This window comes from Balaenoptera borealis (assembly GCF_965194805.1).
Source record: "Balaenoptera borealis genome assembly, chromosome: 18".
NCBI classification, from domain to species: domain Eukaryota; kingdom Metazoa; phylum Chordata; class Mammalia; order Artiodactyla; family Balaenopteridae; genus Balaenoptera; species Balaenoptera borealis.
This window is the reverse complement of record NC_138877.1, coordinates 10,946,903-10,969,980: the sequence shown is the minus strand read 5'-3', so window position 1 is coordinate 10,969,980 and position 23,078 is coordinate 10,946,903. Positions and strand designations below refer to the sequence as shown.

The window sequence follows — 23,078 nt, the reverse complement described above, 5'->3', positions numbered from 1 at the left end:
TGATTTGTAATGAAAAACATATATAGTTAATATTTATAAAATTGGAAAAAATGCACTCTGTGATTTTAAGATAAAATTGATAGTCCATTGTGATAAGTAGAGTCATAGCAGTAGATCATATGTGCTTTAATTAATTTCTTAATTATTAGTGAAAATTCCTGCTGCAGTTGAAGATCTCCTTGAACTATTATTATAAAAGTCTTCTCTATTAGGATAGTATGCATCTCAGTGATCAGTGTTCCAGAAAAGAGGCATCAGATTGGGGAATACAACTGCAAAGCATCAGTTATAAACATTAAATACACTTTGTTTAAATAATTGTCTTTGCTCTACCAAGCTAAATAATGCCCAGGAATTTTGTTGTTGTTGTGTTTGGTATATTTTTAATGAGGAAAAATTGACCAGCCTTTCTTATAGATATTTTACAACTTTTAATATTTATAACTTTTTTCCAAATTTCTAATTTTTTTTCACATTTTTTATTTGAATCCAAAAGTATTGATACGTCTTCATAAATTCTGACCAGTGTTGGATATAGAGGGATATTATTAATGTGCAAGATTTTGTAGAGTTACTTACGGTTTTTGAATTTATGATTCCCTGGCTGCTTTACAATGAAAAGAGTAATAATAATTTTGCAAGTAAATATGAAGGGAAAATATTATGTGTCTTCCTGACAGGAAACAACAGAAATTTTCTAAATTACCTCAAAAGAGATCATTTAAGAGATTACTTACAAAAGTCTGGGCAGCTTTAAGGGAAACCAACAACTGTTGCCCAGGAGGATCTTTGGCCTTTGAAGAGGATTGCAGCCACAGCCAGACTCCAGCTTGACAAAGAATAGGCAGAGGGAGAAAACACCCATCTCTCTCCCTCCCAGCTTCTATCCTTTTTTTTATTAGCTGAGCTCATTAGGAAATCAGAAGGGAAGGGCACACACTTCATGTGTTCTTTAGCAATTGTGCCCCACAAAGGAAGATGGAAAAGAGCAGAGAGTAGTTTTAGAGGGTCAAATAGAAAATATTCAGCACACATTAAATTGAAAATTGTCAGCTACCATTATTAAATATGTAATATGTTCCAGGCACAGTGCTAAGCTCTTCACACACATTGCCTATTTAATCCATACGACAACCCTACAACATAGGTATTATTACCTCCATTTTTTAAAAAGAAATCTGATTTTCACAACAACATAAAGTTAGTGGGATAGGTATTAATGTTATCCTTATTTTACAGATGAGCAAACCAAGGCCCAGGAAATGTAAGTAACTTGACCAAAGGGGCAAAACCAATACTTGAGTCTGAGTCTTCATGCTCTTTATCATTATGCCATAGCATTCATTGCCTTGGGAATTTTGTAATGCCTTTGGAAAAAATGCATATTACTAAGTGAAAGAAGCCAATCTGAAAAGGTTTCATACTGTATAATTTCAACTACATGACATTCTGGAATGGGCACAACTAGGAGACTGTAAAAAGATCAGTGGTTGCCAGGAGTTAGGGAGGAGGGAGGGGTGAATAGGTGCAGCACAGAGGATCTTTAGGCAGTGAAACTATTCTATATGATACTATAATGGTGGATACATGTCATTATACATTTGTCAAAACCCATGAAATTTACAGCAAGAGTGAACCCTAAGGTAAACTACGAACTTCAGGTAATTATGATGTGTCAGTGTAGGTTCATCAGTTGTAATAAATGTACCACTCTGGTAAGGGAGACTGTGTACGTGTGTGGGGTCTGTCAGTGAGTATATGGGAAATCTCTGTGCTTCCGACTCAGTTTTCCTGTGAACCTAAAGCTGCTTGAAAAAATAAAGTGTACTTTTTAAAAGACAATTATTTTTAATTAAAAAAAGAAAAGAAAAATACAGCACATCTTAATTATATTTACTGTGATCCACATTTCGTTTCTTTTTGGTGAAGAACGACTGATGGATAACATCAAACTTTTACTCAAGGCTTTCTTCTTAGAGTGTTTCTCAGCCCAAGAAGAAAGCATTTATTACAAATATATTGATTTTCTTTTTTTAAGATTAACAATGAAAGTTACAAAGGAGAAAGACATCATCTTTAATGTGATGCTATAATCCATTGGCTATTGCCTCTTAAGGGAATGTAATTTATTTATTTATTTATTTATTTATTTATTTATTTATTTATTTATTTATAGATTGGATTCTTTTTTTTTTTTTAAACCTCTTTATTGAAGTATAATTGCTTTACAATGGTGTGTTAGTTTCTGCTTTATAACAAAGTGAATCAGTTATACATATACATATGTTCCCATATCTCCTCCCTCTTGCATCTCCCTCCCACCCTCCCTATCCCACCCCTCTAGGTGGTCACAGAGCACCAAGCTGATCTCCCTGTGCTATGCGGCTGCTTCCCACTAGCTATCTATTTTACATTTGGTAGTGTATATATGTCCATGACACTCTCTCACCCTGTCACATCTCACCCCTCCCCCTCCCCATATCCTCAAGTCCATTCTCTAGTAGGTCTGTGTCTTTATTCCCGTCTTGCCACTAGGTTCTTCATGCTTCATGTAATATCCTAGAGAATAAGACACTAGTATTTATATTGTGTTTCATGATTAACTATGACTAACTATTCTAGAATGTTTAGGTCCTTCCTTTTGTCCCCTGCAGATTTAGAGAGTATTTACTGGAGCTCATACATACAGAGCCACATCTGTGTAAAATGACATCTGTTTCAGGAACACAGCCCAGTCGTGGGGTTGAAAATATGCAGTCACAAGCCACATGTGGCCACTGCATTCTTGAAGCCCTGACTAGATGTATCTGCCTGTGAGATCACCCCAGCTACCAACCAAATATATTTCTCCTCTGAATTATTGAAAAGTATTTTAAAACTATGTATCTGAAAAATTCAAGGCTTTTGTTTTGGTTCGTTTTATAGCCTTTACTGATTATACACATTTCCTCTATGGCTTGAATGGATAGCAGCATCAGCTGTGGTAATAAATCCTCCACTCTGCAGACCTGTGTGGCACATACGCCTGTGCCAGAGTTACACACCAGATGGCACCTGAAAATGAGTTGATATCTATGGTAAGACGGTATTTAGAGAAAACACATTTATAAGTAAAACAGGATATACATTTCACAGTGATTTTAAAAGAACATTGAACAAGTCAGTCGGCAAATATTATTGAGTGCCTACTCTGTGTAGAACCTTGTGAGGGTTGCTGTTTTGGCGTTGGGTTGCCTGGATGTACCACTTAGAAGTGTTACTAATGCATCATCTCCTATAAGAAGATTGGAAAAAATAATGCTTTCCTAAATTTTCAAGTTTCCTCCACTGTTGATCTTCTGTGTTATGAACTTGGAACAGGGATTAAGAACATTTTAATCATCAAGGATATGTTTTCTGTGGCTTTTTGAGTAGGGCATGTGTTATGACCTTAAGTGACCAGTGGAAGACAGCCCCTATTGGGATGGCCATTGTTTAGGTGATCTAAATGGATTTGGTCCATAAACAACACAGAAGGGTCCTAAAGACTTTAAACATCCAAGAAAGTCTCCATTAAGATTTACAGAGTGCAGAAGTGACTGTGAATTTCTGGTCAGAAATGTCAGTCTCCTGAGGTACATGTTCTTTAGTAATTACACAACTGTTCCGGGAGAGTGAATGGGTGGTGAGTTAGTGAACTATGCCATCGCTCCTGACCTGTGTTGTCTCTCTTCCCCACCCTCCCCAAATAGCTGCATAACCAAAGATGAAATTTCCTTCCCCACAGTTAAGACCATAGGACCATAAATTGGTGTCCCATACTGCCTCCTACTTTCATGAAGCAAAAATGAAGTTTCCTCACGCTTCCTAGTTTTCACAATATTTTACTGGAGGAAATTCAAGACGCAGTTCCACTGCAAGAAAGAACACTGTGAATTGGCCATAAAATGTCTCAAAAGACTTGACATGGCTCTTTTAACTGCTAAAATATTAATATCTTGGCAGATTTAAGGAGGAGCCCATTAGGCAGTTTTCTGTTTGTTTATTTTGAAATCAGATTCCTGTCCTTATCACTGAGGAAGACAAGCAGTGAGTAGGCTGCTGATCGCTTGTTGGGGAGGGGGAGCAGAGAGGCAATTTGACTGAATAATTCACACCAACATGTAAAATTCTGAAAGCCCTTTAACACTCTCAGAAATATTTGCATTTTTAAAAGTTTCTCTTTTTTTTAAATTAATTTTTATTGGAGTAGAGTTGCTTCACAATGTTGTGTTAGTTTCTACTGTACAGCAAAGTGAATCAGCTATACGTATACATATATCCCCTCTTTTCTGGGTTTCCTTCCCATTTAGGTCTCTTAACCCAAATAAATCTATGAGGGGGGGGTGGTAATTCTGGCCGTGTAACCCAGTGTCATCTGCAAACTGGCACTTGCCATTGGCACTTGCCATCTACCTCTACAAGGATTAAATCATGTGCTGCTGCAGCTGCTGACTTTCAACACCCCCTGAAAGGAGTTCAGGTGGAGAGCAGAAATGAGGCGCTCTGTGCTCTGGAAAAAACTGGCAGAACAGGTCTTCAGATAGTTCGATATTTTCAGGAGCCGATTTTATGAGCCCAATTCTTGTAACTCATCATATCTAGAAAAGCACTAAAATCCTTCATGGTGATGTCTGCTCCTCGTGACTAGCTGTAACCTTCACGAGACTAGCAGAAACCTTCTGCAAAAAATATGGGCTTGATTGCACATACTCCCCCTTCACTAAAATCACATATATCCTGAGCATCCCCCCGCCTCTTTGGAGCAGTTTCTCAGAGCTATCTGAAATGCTGTCTCCCGGGCTATAGTCCTCATTTTGCCCCAGATAAAACTTAACTCACAATTCTCACGTTGTGCATTTTTTTAAAGTTGGCAACAGTGAGATAAAAACAAATCAAGCAATGCACAGGAAACTGTCTCAGAGGTGGGTGAGAGGGGCAGAACTCTGGAGACCAGCCCCTTGAATGGTTCCTGCTTTCCCACAGCTTTTTTACTGATTCTCTTAAAGCCTTAAGTGTTTTTTTAACGGGTCCCAGGCAGAACTTGAGGCTGGAGAAAGAAAGCATGGCTGGGAGGAAGTAGCAGGTAAAGAGGACATGAAGACAGGGCAGGTGGTTCTTCCTATATTCTGGTCATTGAAAGTTTGAAAACATCAGGGTTTAACAATGGTTTATTATAAACATGTCTGTGTGTGGATTGATTTGTCTGTAAAAATATCAGAATTGTAAAAATAATGGCAGACCACAATGGAGAAAATAAGTTTTGCTCTTTATGTCAAGCACTTCGAAAATATTCAGCCCCATTGTTCCCTTGGGCTGGATTGATACTGCCTATGAACTCCCTTCAAGAAAAACACAACCGGTTTCACCATCCATTTTTATTAACTCCACATTCTCAGAGGAATCTTTATGCACTCCCTTGAATATCAGGACTAAATTTGTTTCACTCCATGTGGAACTGTCTTACTGGATGTAATTTTCCAGGAAGTCAGTTCTGCTTTCCAGGACCAGTAGGGATATCTCTGAATATTCTGCCATTGTTCTGCCTACTTTGTATTAAGTCTCCAGACATTATTTCAGTAATAAGGGAAATTTTTTTTTTTCTAATGGAATAACTTTAGGGCCAGCATACTTGCTGTGAGTGGTAGTGAGTACTTAAATCTATCCCCCACCACCTGTGGGCTGAGAAACTCATCTTTGGCTAGGACAGATGTAATCGAACAGAATTGGTAGTTCAGTGGGGATGTTAATGCCATAGAAAAAGAAAATAGGCCAGGAGATTTGGGCTTGAATTAAGCATGAGGGAGGAGGAGGGGAAGTAGGATAAAGACCTAGAATGCAAAGTTAAAAGCTCTAGGTCAGCGCTGCCCATAGAAGTATAATGTGAGCCACGTATATAACTTTAAACTTTGTAGCCACTTAAAAAAAAAAGTGAAAGGAACAAGTGAAATTAATTTTAATAATATATTTTATTGAAACCAATATATTAAAATGTCATTTTGATATGTAAACAATGCACAAAAATTATCACTGAGATATTACTTTCTTTTTTGGGTTCTAAGTCCTCTAAATGTGCTGTGCATTTTACACTGACAGCGTTATCTCCATTTGGACCAGCCACACTCCAAGTGTTCAATAGCCACACGTGGCTGGTGAACAGAGCAGCTCTAAGTAACAAGCCAGAAGGAAAGACATGACGGTGATCTAAATCACTTATTTATTTATCTATCTATCTATTTATTGATTTATTTATAAATTGTTACAAATAAGTAAATAAACTTAGGGCATCTAAGTCAGAGAGAGTATTAACAAAATAATGAGAGAAAGTTAAGAGAATTACCTAACTTTGGACAGTTATCCTCAAGAAACAGACTGTTTAAGGAAGGTTTATGTGACTAAGGTAGAATTCACTGAGTTAGACTTCAGGTAGATATACGGGGATCAGGGTTTACCTTGAATTGCAGGATGAACGTGCAGTTCATTCAAAGATGATCTTGGTTTTCTTAAGGAAAGTGAGAAAAACAGCTCTGCCCCTGGAACAAGTGTGGAAGTAAAGGTGAGCTCCGAAGGCCATGACTCTAAAAACCCCGTGAACATGTGAACCTAGAGATAAAGGGGACGCAGTGTCCTAAAGATAATATGCATAATCACTTCCCTGAGTTTAAGTGAGCCCCCAAATCGCCTTTCTGCAATAAAGTAAGTTTTCTCTATATGAAGTGCTTTGTTGATTGTGAAACTCATATACATACATGGGTTACTGTTATTGGCTAAAGAAAGGGCTGTTCTGTGGAGGTGAGCTATCAGGGACAACTAACCGGGAAAATCCATCATCCCAGCACATCATTAAATCTCGGAAACTTGCTCCCCTAGGTGGGTAACAGAAAGTTAGTGGAGGTGAGGGAGGGCTGTCTTTCTGTTGGGGGCAATCTTAGATTTGTTTTATCAAAACAGATATTGCCCATCTTTAGAACCTTCTGCCCATTACTCTCATTATATATTTAGTGTGAGGGCATATACTGCTCAATAGTTAGTTTTTCTCCCCCTCAATGTGGGCTTTTGGTGGCTTCATAAAAGTAATAAATAGCTCTTCTTGGACACACAAAATAGAGATTGGCAGGCAATTTAAAGTTAAGATTTCTCAGTAGAACCACCACTACCAACAAGATCGCATACTGACTCTCCTATACTCTGAGAAATGTTAAAATCAGGCCAAGATTTTTATGGTCCCCACTTTCTACTGCCCCAAAGGCTTTTCTGCCCTTCATTTTTCCTATGCCAGCTACAGCTGCATTTTCCCAGTCGTGTCCCCTTTGGGTACACAGACATACACGGACACTCCTAAAAGCAGTCATTTCAAGTGGCTGTAGGTTTTGCTGAGACAATTGTGTAAGTGAGAAAAATTGTTTTCTTGGAAAATGGCTTTGGAAGACACAAAAGCATTTCATATCAGGTGACAGCTGGAAATCAGTGCACTCAGAACCTTTTAGAAATAGCCTGTTGTGCAAATACTCCCTGTAATGATAATTATAGCACTTTAAATAAAGTATAGGGTTTGCTCACACGTGATTCCATTTGAGCTTCACCACAACCTTGTCAGGACGTTTGAAAGATTCCACATTTTTGATGCAGGATCTGAAGCCCAAAATATTTGAATGACTTGACCAATGTCACACAGCTGATATTTAACACAACCAGCACTCCAGTCCCACATCACCTTCTCTGCTTTGTAAGTTGTGTTTTCCAGGCCATGCAACCTGGAAGCAACACACTCATTGTAACTACTCATACCACACACTCACTTTGAAGCTCCCATTTATTGTAACTCCAAAACTACAACTCTACAATTTCTGCCAACCAGTCTTAGGGTCTTTTTTCCCCTAGGAATCTTGGTGGGGGGGGGGGTAAAAGCCCACACATGTTTGGGACTTGGATTTGTTGGCTACGTGGTGGCAGGTACCATTTTTATTACTTTATGATCCAGTTTGGAATCCATGATGTCATCTATCACTGCCCATATCATGGAGCAGCTGAAACTTTCCAGAGGTACTGAGGCTGCCCAAGCATTATGCTCTCTCACTTGTCTGGTCCAGCCCTAGGCTGTTCCCTAATGCAGCTCAGAGCTCCAGCAGAAAGGTCACCCCCTGAGTGGGGAAGTGACCTTTGCCCCACTCCCGCCCCCAGCTTCCATTGTTACAAATGCTGTTAAACACTGCCCTCAAGAAAGTCTTTCAGGAAACTTTATTTCACTTCATTTGTGTTGTATTCCCCTCTCCCCGAGAGGTTCATAGGTGCCAGAGAAACATCCAGGTAACAAGCCCCACGCTGTTAACAATGCCCCACTGAGTTTAAACACAGCTGTACTGCCTTTGGATGAGTTATTTCCCTGAATACCCTTAGATTACTCCAACCAACAGGCTCTGCGGGGCCTACCCTGCCCTTCCTTCCCACTGGCCAGACAAGTCCATAGTTTAGATTATCTAGCTGTGATCTCTATATTCACAACTGCTAGAATGATTTTCCCCAAACACTCCATTTTCTCAGCTACTCTTTGTGAACATCTATCAGATCAAAACCAGATTTTTATTGCCTGAATATCAAGGTCTTTAACCAGCTGTTCATTTTAGCTTATTATTTTTCATCGCCTCCCTCCATAGGATGTCAGAGAGAATTTGTGTGTAATAGGCATTTTCCACAAATATCAATGGGTTGAGTAAATTAATAAGGTATGGATGACAGATTAGAGACTGATTTTTCTTTCTCAGACATATTTCTAGATATTTTTTATTAGTGATTGAAATTTTCAAGCTACATAGCTCTTATTTATCATCAGCATCTTTTCCATCTTCTCTTCCTTATGAACCTACATAATAATATTGTTGGCAAGGGATTGGTAGGGTCTTTTTTATTAATGAGGGAAACCACATTAATTAGCAGAGCATTGTGTTGGTTATTAATCAAACCAGACCTTCTGTTTAACCAAGTTAAACAGAAACCTGCTCAGGAGCTCATAATCTGGGGAAGGTTATAATAATTTAGATCTATTCTGTAAAAGGGCATGCAGCTACTCGCATAAATACATAGGGTCATAGCATGAAAAAATCACCTAAACTTTGTGTGAGCATTACTGCAAGTGGTTTTATGAGGTCTAGAGTTTAAGAATGAGTCATGAGAATTGCATATTCAGAGAGGATATGGACAGGTTAAAAAATAAATCAGCGCTCACTTCCTTTTTGGAGAGACTTCAAGAAGGAAATGAGATTTCCAACACTCTTTTGCTATGAGGGGAAGAAGTTGAGGTTTGGTGGGGGCCAATGATTCACGTAACTCTCTCCTCCAGATGTGAAACCAACTGAGAAATATATACAGGTGTCAGAAAGAGATTACAATAAAAATGTTATCACTGATAAATCTAGATTGGAGACTATGTCTTGGACCCGAAATCGCCTTCCTATTTTCCTCTTCCTTTTATCCTGAATGGAACTCACTCACTGGTCCCAGGCAGATCAGCTGGACATTTCCAGGCCTCCTCTGTAGAAGAGAGAAGGGCTGAGGAAAGATCACCAGACAGTTCTCAAAGGAGAGAAACAAGGAGAATGGGCTGTATATGCCTAGTGACCCTTTGCCCTACCTCACCAATTAGATGAATCAGGAATCAGCAAACTTGTACTATAATGGACCAGAAGGTGAGTATTTTAGGTTTTGAGGCCTCCTCAGCTCAGCTGTTGTTGCAGAGAGGCAGCCATAGACAACGTGTAGATAAATGAGGCTGGCTGTTGTATTCATTTGCTAGGACTGCCGTGGCAAAGTACCCACAGAATGTGTGGCGTAAACAGCAGAAATGTATTCACAGTTCTGGAGGCTGGAAGTCTGAGATCAAGGTGTAGGGAGGGTGGGTTCGTTCTGAAGGCTGTGAGGGAATCTGCTCCACGCCTTGATTCTAGCTTCTGGTGGTTTGCTGACCATCTTTGGCATTCTGTAATTTATAGAAGCATCACCCTGATCTCCACCTTCATCTTCACCTGATGTTCTCCCTGTGTACATATCTCTGTCCAAATTTCCCCTTTTTATAAGGACACCAGTTATATTGGATTAGAGGGCCCACTCAACTCCAGTATAACCAACATTAACCAATTATATCTGCACATAAGCAGATTAAGGCCACATTTTGAAGTACTGGGGGTTAGGACTTCAACAGATACATTTGGAGGAGACACAATGTTGTATTTCATATACATGTTATGTGGCATGAAATATTCTTCTTCTCTTTTCTTCCCAACCATTTAAAATGTGTAAATATATGTGGGCTGTACAAAAACAGGCCCAGGGCTGTAGTTTACCAACCTCGAGTCACTCCTTCTCCAGAGGGGAGGATTAATTGGGGGGAGGATTAAGTGAGGGAGGAAAGGAGGGACCAAAGTGTTCCTCCAGTCCTAATCCCTCCAAAGGGGTGAGTGGGAGTTCCCTGCCCTCTGTGGAAATATGAGCAGTGGGATAGTAAATATCCCATATTATATAGCCCAAAGGAGTCTGGCTAGCTGGATTATATTCCAGGAAGAATGGGAGGCATTAGCAAGGATGGTGGAATGTGAAAAACAGAACAAAAAAAAAAGGAGACAAGAAAGAAAAGGAAAAAGCAGAAAGATTTTTAAAAATTAGAAAATCTGTAGAGAGATTTGCCAGTATAACATGCAGTCTTCATTTTAAAGCATTTAAAAAACACAGTAGGTCCTATAAGGAATTGATCAACATGGTCAAAGTAATTAATGACGAAGAGGAATTGAAGTAAATTCACAAGTAGGAAACATGGAGAGAAAGGTAATGCAAAAGTCTAGATTGAGTTTACAAGAACCTGACTGCAGCTATGGGTGTAGAGCGAAGAAAGTATAATAGAAAACATCTTTGTTCTAAAGACTCTAATTCTTATCTAAGACTTTTTGAAAGCTCTTTGTTATACGTTCTTGGAGAACTTCTTACTCCCCATTTTGGAAGAAATGCAAGTAAGGCTTTGATTTTCATTGTAAAACTTTTGCTGCATGTAGATATCCTTTTAGTCAGCAATCTGCTTTAGGCACTTAATTTCTTATGATTTCTTATAATTTCTTATGATTGATTTCAGTATTTAGTTCCTAGTGGTTTGCTGTATAACCTTTATTATAAGCTTTTATGAACCAACTGATGATTGTTGGAGGGGGTGGTCTTAAGGGACATGCCACTGTCACCTCCTTTTCACTATAATACTTGATGAAATCTGCTCAAATATCAAGCCACATGGCTAAGAACAGAGCATGTATACTTCATTTTTTTTTTTTTACTTCCCTCCGGAATTGACTTTATAGATTTGTAATTTAACAAGGGCCTCTGAGCTTTAATTAAGGGTCTGTTTTTTCTTTAATAACCATAGAAGAACAGTCCTGCATCTTTTATGAAGCTTCTGTTAAAGATTTGATTATATTATTTGGTGCAAGTGTATGAAGAGCTAGGTAATAAGTTATTTCTAGACTTTAACACTAGAAATAAGATAATTTCTCTCTGATGAACTATTTCCTTTAATTAAGGTAACCATGCTACAGAACTTTTCAATATTCACTTTGCTTTGCCTTTTCAGAAGCTCGGAGACAGTCTTGCACTTGATTCTAGTGGAGAAACTCAACCTAGGATTTTCAGTACAACTTTCTCCTTTTCCACTTTGTAATTTGGATCTTTTTGTTTTTAACTTGCTTTAGTGATTTTATTACATAGTGCCTTTTATTACAAACAGACACAAAACTTTTCTGAATGTAAGTAGGATAAATGATTGACTCTCATCACTTTGTCCAGGGAGATTATTCTCTAATACAAATGTTTGTGACCTTAGTCACCTTCTAATGCCATCTCAGGTTACAGTGAGTTTTTTTCTCCCACAGATTCCTTAATCAACAGTTTCTCTCCTGAAGTGCTAGATTTGTTAAAGAAACAAATACATACTAGAATCCAGAAATACATCAGTTTTTTAAAAAAAATTATTGTTTTAGTTAGCAGTTCAATTATTTCTCTTTGAAAGAATGAAAAAAAATTTTTTTAATTATTTTATTTAGTTGTATTCATTAGAATTCTTTTGCTTGAAGCTTAACTCAGAATCATATAAGCACAAAAGGTATCTATTGTTCAAATAATTTGAAAAGCCAGACTTATCTGTCTAGCTTTAGGTATGGTTAGATCCAGGAGCTCAAAATAAGACTCATTCCTCTCTCTGCTTTACCAGACTAGGTTTTAGCTTCATTATCAAGCAGATATTCCGTGCAAGGTAGCAAAAATGACTAGCAACAATTGTGTACTGGCAGCTGGCATTTCTAATGAAAAAATCAAAAAGTCTGTCTTTCAACAGTTCCAACAAAAGTCTCAAGGAGAGCTTTTATTGGCCTGGCTTAGGTCAGGTGACCGTCCCTGGACTTAATCACTCTGGTTGAAGAAATTGAGTATATAATTGGCCAGACTCCCAGGATGTGCCCATTCCTAGAGCCAGGAGGTGCGATCGGCCCCATCCGAACCACTTGGATTCAGAATGAGGAAGAGATGGTTCCCAAAGAGATTCTGGGCTGCACAAAACACAGGTTAACTACATCCCCCCATTATGTTCCCATCCCTTGTCTCCCCATCATCCATATACACCTTCTTTCCCATTTTAAAATTCTCAAAATCACCCTGGCTAATATAATGCAAATATACCTCTACAAGGAATACTGTCTCTTCCTCTGCTCTAACAGAAGACAACTCTGAGGCTCATCCAGTTCCAAAATCTCTAAGTCATGGCATTTTTCTTGGTTGGGTCTAGACGTAGCTCCTCATGGCTTGGCATCCTTTAGCTAAATGATATATTTAACACTACCAATTAGCAGTAGCAGAGAAAAAACACTGTTGCTGCAATAAAACTTCCATTTGAAAAAGGGAGAGAAGGATAACCCCTAAATAGTGATCTCAGGCTCATAGCAGTCATCTCATGCAGGACAAAGAGAGCAAGGACTCCCTGACCTGGCAGTGGATGGAGTTCTTTGTTCAAGAATCTGGCTTGTCTCTCTCTCCTTTCTGGGAGGAACTCCCTTTTCCATTATCCTGCATAGCTATATGGCAGATGGACATTGGGGAGGCTTTTTTTTCTAACAGCTGTAATATTTTAGTTCCTCCCTTCTATTGGTGCAGGTTTGGGGGCTGGAATTAGCCTTGTGAGGTGGGCATTCTCAGGGCTGTTTGGTGAGCCTGGACTTTTCTCTGGCAGTGCCACTGCCTCTCCTGACAGACTTGTGGGTCTGTTTATTTCCTGAATACTCCATAGATTGATTCTTGTAGACTCATGCCCATCAGTTGGGTTCCAGCCCTCATGGATTCTTCCTCTCAGGCAATCTGCCTTTATGCTCTGCCCCTCTCCCAAATCATCTGGACCTTAGACTGGGAAGCAATGGTCTGTCATCATGTGGATCCTACTCCTCGGTGGCAGGGTTCCTGGGGATGGCTTTTATAGAGGAGTATAACTGCTCTCCATGTTAGTCAGGGAGTGTATGGCAGGAAGTGTTTGGAAGTGGTTCTCCAGCTCCCTGGCGCACCACAATCCCCATCTCTTTTCCATGTGTTTCCCACTCGTGCTAACTTTAGCATGAGGCAGAGGTTTATACCTCTGCCATCCCAAAAGACACAGGGCTATCTGCTATTGGTCATTTTTGAGTGCCGGACACAGGCAGAAAGGATGACTCTTTGTAAGGACTAAATCCCTTTTGCTTTCTTCTTCCAGAACTGCCAGATTAGGCTGACGGGCATCCTTTTCTTGTATGATCTTACTGAAGGCTGAAAGAGGTAACCAGTGCCTTCTAAGATTCTTTGTTTTTTCCGTTCCCCTAACACTCTACCCTTGATACTCATGTGATTTGAGTTCCGAGATCACTAGGTACCTTTTAACTGGCTGCTTTTCTATCAAATAACAACTTTTGCCCTTTTCCTAGCCTGAGATGGGGGAATCCTCCACCTCACCTCAGCTCAGTCAGTATCATGTTTTAAGATCTGTTCTTTGTAATCCTCTACTTCCAGATATCAAATTCTGTATTACTTAGGAGTCATTTTGGTACAAGTAGTAGAAATCAGCACATAAAGGTTTAAATAGAAGGAATTTGTTGGCTTCCATACCAGAAAAGCCAGAGATGCAACGGTTTTCAATCATGTTGATTATAGAGGTTCAATGTCATCAGGGCACATTTTTTCCCCTTGTCTCTAATACCTGTCTTGGCTACATTCTAGTATTTTTTCCATTCTTTTTAGCAAAGATGAAGTTGTAGGCTTGCATCTTTCTCAGAGCTAGCAACATAGCCAAAACTGTAAATATAGGAATTTCTTTCTTGGCTTGTCTGAGTCACCTGCCCATTCCTCAGGGAGGTGTAACCCTCTGGCAGGTAAGCTCTGCAGTACATGTCGACCTTCTCTTGATCCAGGAGCAGGATCAGCCTCTTGGACTGAGAATAGCAGGGGAGTGATTTTTTTCCAAGAGATGCTGAGTTAAAAAGCCTATGGCCCGATATCACCATAGGATGGCTTTTATCAAAAAGGTAAGAGGTAACAAATATTGGGGAGGTTGTGGAGAAAAAGGAACCCTTATATACTGTTGGTGGGAATGTAAAATGGTACAGCCATTATGGAAAACCATATGGCAATTCCTCAAAAAGTTAAAAATAGAACTACCATATGATCCAGTGATCTCACTTCTGGATGTATATCTAGAAGACTTGAAATCAGTAATCCTGAAGAGATAGCTGTACACCCATGTTTACTGCAGCATTATTCACAATAGACAAGATATGGAAACAACCTAAGTGTCTGTTAATAGATTAATTAGATGAATAGACAAAGAAGATGTGGTATATATATACAATGGAATATTATTCAGCCATGAGAAAGAAGGAAGTCTTGCCTTTTGTGACAACGTGGATAGACCTTGAGGGCATTATTATGCTAAGTGAGATAAGTCAGACAGAGAAAGACAAATACTGTATGATATCACTTACATGTGGAATCTAAAAAAGCCAAACTAATAAGAACAGAGAGTAAGATGATGGGGTTGTGGGGTGGGGGAAACGGGGAGATGTTTTTTAAGGGTACAAACTTGCTATACGTAGGTAGATGAGTCCTGAAGAGCCAATGTACAGTGTGGCGATTATAGTCAACAGTACTATATTATAAACGTAAAAGCTTCTAAGAGACTAGATCTCAATTGTTCTTACCACAAAAAAGAAATGGTAATTATGTGACATGATAGAAATATTAGCTAATGCTATGGTGGTAGTCAAATTGCAATATCTTAATGTAGCAAACCAACACATTGTACACCTTAAATTGATACAGTGTTACATGTATAGCTTAATAAAAAATAAAAAATAATTTTTAAAGCCTATGTCCCCTACACTGGTTAAGTCACCTTAAAGGAAAAAAGGCAAATACTGAACACAATTCAGTCTTAGTTATATGTCATCATATAATCATTAAACACATATTGTTTCTATAGCACAGTGGTTTTCAAATATTTTGGTCTCAGGACCCTTTGACTCTTAAAAATTGTCAAGGACTCCAAAGAGCTTTTCTTTATATAGCTATCGATATTTACTATATTAGAAATTTTCTATATTCAAAATTAGAACAGAAATTTTAAAATATTTTTCATAAATTTATTTTAAAATAACAATAATAAATCCATTGCATGTTAACATAATCAGAGTATTTTAGTGAAACATTACTGTATTTTCCAAAACAAAAATAAAATTAGTGAGAAGAGCATTATATTTATTTTAAACTGGCTGCTTTGTTACTTTTTTTCACATTTATATAAATCTCTTGAATGTCTGACTTAATAGAAGACAAACTAGATTTTTATATCTGCTTCTGCCTTGATTTATTGCTATATAGTTTTTGTAGAAGTATATGAAAAAAATCTAGCCTCATACAGTTACGTAGTTGGAAAAAGGAGTATTTTAATAGCCTTTTTAGATAATTGTGAATGTTCTTCTTTTATACAACACCAAGAGTCACAAAGTGGTAGTTTCTTGATATGTTGAATAAGAAACCATATCAATAAGCTTTTCATGTTCTGTTACATTAAAATTCATTAGTCAGATTTGCACTTTGAATGTATCTTTTACCCATGCATGATTTTGTAACATCATGCCTTGATTATTTGGAAAATGTTGGTTATGCAGATCTTCCAAATTTTGACACATTTCATTATATAATTAATAACATTTATATCGTATAATATATAATATAAAAATTACATTTGTTTATATCACATAATTCTCAGTAAATTCTTTAAGTATTTAGAAGCTGTCAAGCTCATAGTGGTGGATACAAGCTTTCCAAAATTCTAATTCCCTCTTGAAATCTTGAATTTTATCATTGACAACAAATATCATCACTTTTCCCTTAAGTGACAGTCTCACTTTGCTAAGTTTTGAGAAGATGTCTGTCAAATACCCATGTCCTAAAAAGTGTAGCCTGTCAGTTGTTTGTTCAACTAGAAATGGTCCTCCATGGAAAAAGCTCTGGTTCAGCTTGCAATTCAATCACACATGCTTTTCCTCAAGCCAGCCATCAGACTTTCATAGGCAATACAAGTGCCTTATGCTTACTTCCTATAATGTCACAGGGACTATTTAAAGATATATACTCAGGGTTGAGATTTAATAAAATAAATAATTTTTACTGCTTCATCAAGGATGTTCTTAAGCGAAACTTGCACGGTGTTTTTCCCCTGCTAGTGCACGGCTTTGAAGTGTATGGAGACTATAGTTGCAGTCTGGGGCCACTTGTGCTAAGGTACCAACAGTTTTACTCACACTGTTTTGCACCATCAGTACAAGTATCAACGTAATGAAAAAAGGCAAATAACATCTTAGCATTAAAAAGAAAATAATTTTGACCTCATAAACCTCCTGAGCCATCTTAGAGACCACAAGGGATCTGAGGACCACACTTTGAGAACTGCAGCCAATCTTGTAAGAATTGAAATAAAGACGTTTTTTGAGATCAACTATAAAAGGACCCATGAGCATGAGCTGCTATTTTGGCTTATCCTCTGATTTTTTTCTGCCATTTTTGTCATTGTGACAATACATGTCAAACTAGACTTGAAATATTCTGTTCTGAATTTCCTTTGAGAGTTGGGAGGGAAAAGTCGATTTAACAGAAGTCAGGAAATATTGCTCCTCGGTAAACTTGTTTGCCAGACAAATTTAAAAGCTATCTTATTTTGATTTAAAATGTTTTGTTTCTTAAGAATAATTTTAAGGGATATTAATGTGTTCACATTATTTTTATATGTATGCAAAATCATAAACAATTTTTCTGGTTTATGATATTTAATTTTGTCTTACTATATATGAAATTTCATCTTTATGAAATGACTATGACATTCTTTAAAAACATTTGTGAGTTAATTCGGTAGGAATTTTTAGTTCCTTATTTAATTACAAACGGATTTTTTTTTTTTTTTAGGAAGAAAGAAACCCAAGTTTGGGTTCTATCTATATCATTTGCCAACTAATTAATGTTGGATTTTTAACCTCCCTTAGCCTCAGCTTCCTCATTCATAGAAAATTGGGGGCATTTTGTACGAATGGTATGATGGTATAATAAATGTGAAACAACGCTTCGCTTGCCACATAGAGGGCACTCAATATTCATTTCCTCTTTCCATCCATTCACTTTCCCAGTCCATACTTGAAAGAGCAACAAGCATTGACTGTAGATTCATGTTGTTTAAGAGGGGTGTGTTGATGTTCCTCCATTCAGTCCTAACTGAACACCCCAGCTGTCATGAGCCATATTTGAGGAGCAAGCTTTCTTTGAGGCAGACCAAGATGCAGGCTGTAATTGAAGGACTTTGTCACAGAAGTAGGACCTCTCTAACAATATCTCAAATAGAACAACTCTTTCTACCATCCTCCTGATGTAATTTATTTTCTAAGAGAATATATGGAAAATTTGGAAGAGAATTAAGATAGGTAGAGGAGGGAAGTGTGATGTGGTGGGGATTTTGTTTTATTTGTTCAGGGTTTTTTTTTTTTTTTAATAACATCATAAAATTTTTTTCCAATAGTCAATACTGTTTTCCTGGGACTTCCCTGGTGGACCAGTGGTTAAGACTCTACCCTTCCAATGCAGGGGGCGTGGGTTCAATCCCTGGTCGGAGAAATAAGATCCCACATGCCGTGCAGTACAGCCAAAAAAAAAAAGTACCATTTTCCCTAAAAAGCAAGCATCCTATAATTATAACATTAATATTGAAGCATTGTTTAATAACCCTTAAAACAAGTTCATTATCCTCATCCTACAAGTTTAACTGTTAGAAAATCAGTATCGTCGTATCATGAAGTTAGAGACTAGAATTATTGTTAGAATTTTCCATCTCACTGCTTAACTTCGTGAGTGATGTTGCCCTCATGATAGAACGCCTGCTGTAGTTGGTTCTACTTTATTAATATTTGGCAGCCCTTGATTCCATTTACTGCTAAATATGTAAACAAAATGTTGGGAGAAGTCATCACAGTCTGAGGCAGAAAGGATTTCATCAAGCACTCAGTCAACTGTATCTGAAGAAATAAACCAGCCAAAGAGCACCCCGAATGGATTTATTTAGCAGCAAGCGAAATTTTTCATTGATCATATCTAAGATGTTCTCTTTAGGTGCTATTAAGGTTAATAATTTTAAAAGCACATAGCTAAATGTTAGGAATTGGACACCAGAGAGCACAGAAAAAATTTCATGCATATAACTATACAGAACTATGGAAAATTGTCCATCTCATTTCCCTTCTCAGGTGGTTTTCAAATGCTTAGTTTTATTGTGATTCTTTTAAAAAATGCAGCACAATTAATTGTAAATATTAAATTATGTAAATTAGAATGGACTGATCATTTGTTCTGAAGAGATGGCTGGCCAAGGTTTCAGGAAGCCTGGACCCTTGTCCTTACTTTCACTCATCAAAAATTTGTAAACTCATTCAAATCACCCAACTTCTCTCAGCCTCACTTCTTTCATCCATAAAAATAAGAGTATTGGACTAAATAATTTCTGAGGCTCATTCATGTGCCAGGATTTGAACTGCAATGTACTCAGAATAGTTCAGTTGTGGTGGGAGAATTTGAAACTATTTCAAAGTTCTTCTCAATTAGTATTTCCAAAGCATTGCATATGAAAATATGCAATATGAAAATAAGGAGGCACAATGAATGTCTTCTTCACCATTTTATATTATAACTTTTGGATCACAGCTATATGTAGTCTTTACTTTTAATTCTTCTATTTTTCTCTGTAATTTTCAGCACTTTTTATTTAATATGAGACTTACTTGTCTTTGATCTTGCAAGGATGTTATTTGAAATCATCATTTTATGAGTGTTATTAGAATTTCTTTATTAGAAAGCATTTAGAGTCATTCAATCTTATTGGTTATCTTTTATACCTAAAGCCAATCTAACCTTTTTCTCAGTATAATAGAAGTCCTATTACCTCATCTCTTAACTATCACAAAAATGCAAGTATTTTTAAATGTGGGATTCATTACACTCAGCAATATTCTAAAATAAAGGGACTCTAAGATTCCCTAATGTAAAGTGATTAGAGAAATTTGAATTTTAATCTATTTAACTCCCACCTGTATCATTTCCATTATAACTTTTCATCAACATTGGGACAACACTTCACCAGCACAAACAAAGCAAAGGAGAATTCCAAATTCCTACAATTGAAGCATATCAGTTGCCATGCTGTGCTTGTAAATATTTTATGTTGGCTCAAGACTCAGAGTAAATGTGTTATTTTTCTCTGTTTAGAAATAAATAGGTACTTTTAAAACTTCAGTTCGGATACATGGAAGTATCAGTAGCATTCTATTGTACTTGGTTTTACTGAAATCGGTCTGTTATTACTATACCTCCTTTTTATTGGACACTATTTTAATGACATTATATTATACTAGTAAAAAGTTGGTTGCTATTGATGCACATGGGGAAAGGACTTATTTCATATTATAGAGCCTTGTGTATCTGTATTTATGAACTCCCATGGTACTGAAGTAACATACTAGAACCACAAAAATAACCATATATCTTCCAAATCATTTGAAGCATTATACGCTCCAGGAGACCCTCACACATTTAACTCCATCTTCACCAGACTCAATCCTCTTCATAATGAGTGGGATTCATAGGCCTATGAAAAGACACAACAATACCTGGCATACTTGGTGGATGTGAATATGGTAATTAGCTCTAAATAGAGGGGGAAAGACTGTTGGTGGTCTTTATAGCTGATAATACATAAAACAAATACATCAACTAAGCTGGCCACTAAATGAACTTGGAGAAGAGACAAAGTAAATAAATAGATCGATATAAAGATAAATAGGAGGGGTGAATTTGTGGTTTAGCTGCGACATAACACAACATACTAGTATCCCCACCTGTTTTCTAAATATTTTTATGATCTTGGAAAACTTTTCCCACTTCTTTCTCAAGATGGAGATGGCCCAAGTTAATAGACATAGAGCCCAGGCGCAGACTGGAGTTGGGGGTGGGATGCTCGTCGCCACAGCGGCAGCTGCACTGTTGGCCAATAGTGGAAATGAAATGTCAGGCTGAGAACAGTCTTGTAGGGAGTCCTCAAGATGACTGACATTATTCAGAAAACAAACCGCACATTTAGTACTCATGGAAAGGAAGCAGACTGTATGTTTTTGGTTACATCTGGGTGTCCAGCCCATAACATCAGCAACTACATCTGGGCATGAAGGAGTGCCCTAGATCAGTTTTTCCAGGACAGCAATTAAATTAATGATTTTGGAAGCTTAAAGGTCTCAGAATATGGTGCTACTCATTTGAGGTCATTCTAATTAACTTAAGCATGCTTTTTTATTCTCAGAATCTGTAAGGAAAGCCAACGTCTGTTTTTCTTTTCATACAAGAATAACCACAATGGAAGTCTGGAGTGAAAATAAGCCCAAACAGATTTCTCCTAGAAAACATCTATTTCTTATTTATCTGGGGTTTATTTGAGAAAAGTGATGCTTGTAGGATAATAGCAACAAAACATAGTAGATTATCACATAACCAAAATTTATCCTGAAATGAGACTACATCTAGTTTTAAAAAAAATCAAAAGATATAATAGAGTTTGAAACTTGGCATTTGATATTGAGACAAAATGGCTCACATTTATTCTTTAGTTAAAAACAGCGATAAATTTGCAGAAACTATATTAGCAGCAGCAGAATTATGAAATTTAAGAGCATTTTTCTGTATATATCACTGTCCTAGGTATTGTATAAAGAGAGTTAACAAACATGGGAGTCGTTATGTGTTTAACACTTAAAACCATATTATATGTGGGCATACAGATGATTTGGACAAAGGAATTAATATGACACAAGTGTCTGACATGAATAAATATTTGAATAATAATATTAATATTGTGTATGAGAAGAAGGGAAATTTCATAATCAGGTAGGATGATATATTAGGGAGAGATTTGCATATTAAGAATGAGACCCAAAGGAAATTTCTACCATGAGGATATTTTAGGAACTGACCAATTATTCTAAGTAATTTAATCATAATAATTATCATTATTATGATAGTAACAATAATAATGAAGCACTATCTTAGATGGCGGTGTATTTACTATGCTATTATAATTTCTTATTTTAAAACTTACTTCAAAGACATCCTTGTCTGAAATAAATGATAAAACATATTAAATGTAGGAAGATACTTAGCTTGAGATGAAAAATTATTTAAATCATCCATTACAGGAGAAGGGTAGAAGACAGAGAATAAAACAGAACAATTCAAAACCATGCAAAATCTCCTGCTGCTTTCTACCAGCTTTATTCAAAGGTAATATATACACAGCAAGCATTTCTATCCTGTTTAGAAGATGGGAAAACTGAGACATAAATATTTAAATATTTCACTCAAGACTAACAAAGTAATAAATCCACATGAAGAAAGTGTTCAAGTTTCTCAATCCTTTTACTTTAGCTCATGCTGCCCTTGTAAATGTTTATCATTTATCATTGAGGGTTTCTCAAATAGTACCATGTATGGAGAAACTCATATTATTTGAGTTAGCATTTTCATGACAATTCTCTAATATAAAACACAAATACTTCTTTCCAAAGTTTTAAGTGATATCAAAGAAAACCTGATGTGATAAGAGTCCTGAATATTTTTTAATTGGCAGGTACAATGACAAGAGTGGATAAAATTGGGAAATAAATTGACTTCTGATTTTATTCTCACATGTTGTATATTCATTTGCTGAACAGTTTTTATGGTCTACATGAGCTGAGCTAGAAATATCTACATTGCTACACATGAAAGCCAAGCTCACAGTGAGGTCCAGAGCTGAAGGAAGTTTAGGCAGGAAATAGAGAGTCACTGAGTCATGTCATGGGAATGTATGGCTAGTGAGCTTTGATAACATTCAGCTAAACCACACTGTTGATTTTGGAAGATTTGTCGTGGGAACCCTAAGTAGAGTCCTTACCCTCTTGGGGTACATTCGTTTTTATGTTTCCTACTGTATTTAAGTGGTTTGAGATAGTTATTTCTTTTTTTGGTGTGGCAGCAGAGAAAACCTTGAAATGTAACCTCTATAGAGTGTGTCACCCTTATTTTGCTAACTATAGGGGAAAAAGCCAAGCTAGGGCTCCATTTCAATCAAAAAGCTATTTTGCTCAAACCTCCAGCCAGGTTTACTGGGATTACAAACCTATCATCCAATCCGGTTGACCACTGTTCTACCTTCTGCTCTCTTTTTACTGATAGTAGACAATGACCCCATGCAGTGTGTCAAAAATAAACTGAGAAAACTAGTGCAAAGGCCAGGGGAGACAGAGCAGGAGGGCCTTAAACTCTAACGGTTCTGTTTATAAGTCCTTTCCGTGCACTCTGACATTTGCCTCCATCAGGGCTGTCGCTGCTCATTTCCCCATAACCTGGGCATCTGGCACACCTTCCTACTTAGACCCTGTTCTTCCAAGTACTAATTC

The 23,078-nt window shown here is 37.2% G+C and overlaps 1 protein-coding gene across 1 annotated transcript in view; it reads left to right on the top strand.

Moving 5' to 3' along the window:
- STARD13 (StAR related lipid transfer domain containing 13) overlaps window positions 1–23,078 on the top strand; it is a 391,062-nt gene that overhangs the window by 7,937 nt on the left and 360,047 nt on the right. The window lies entirely within an intron of this gene.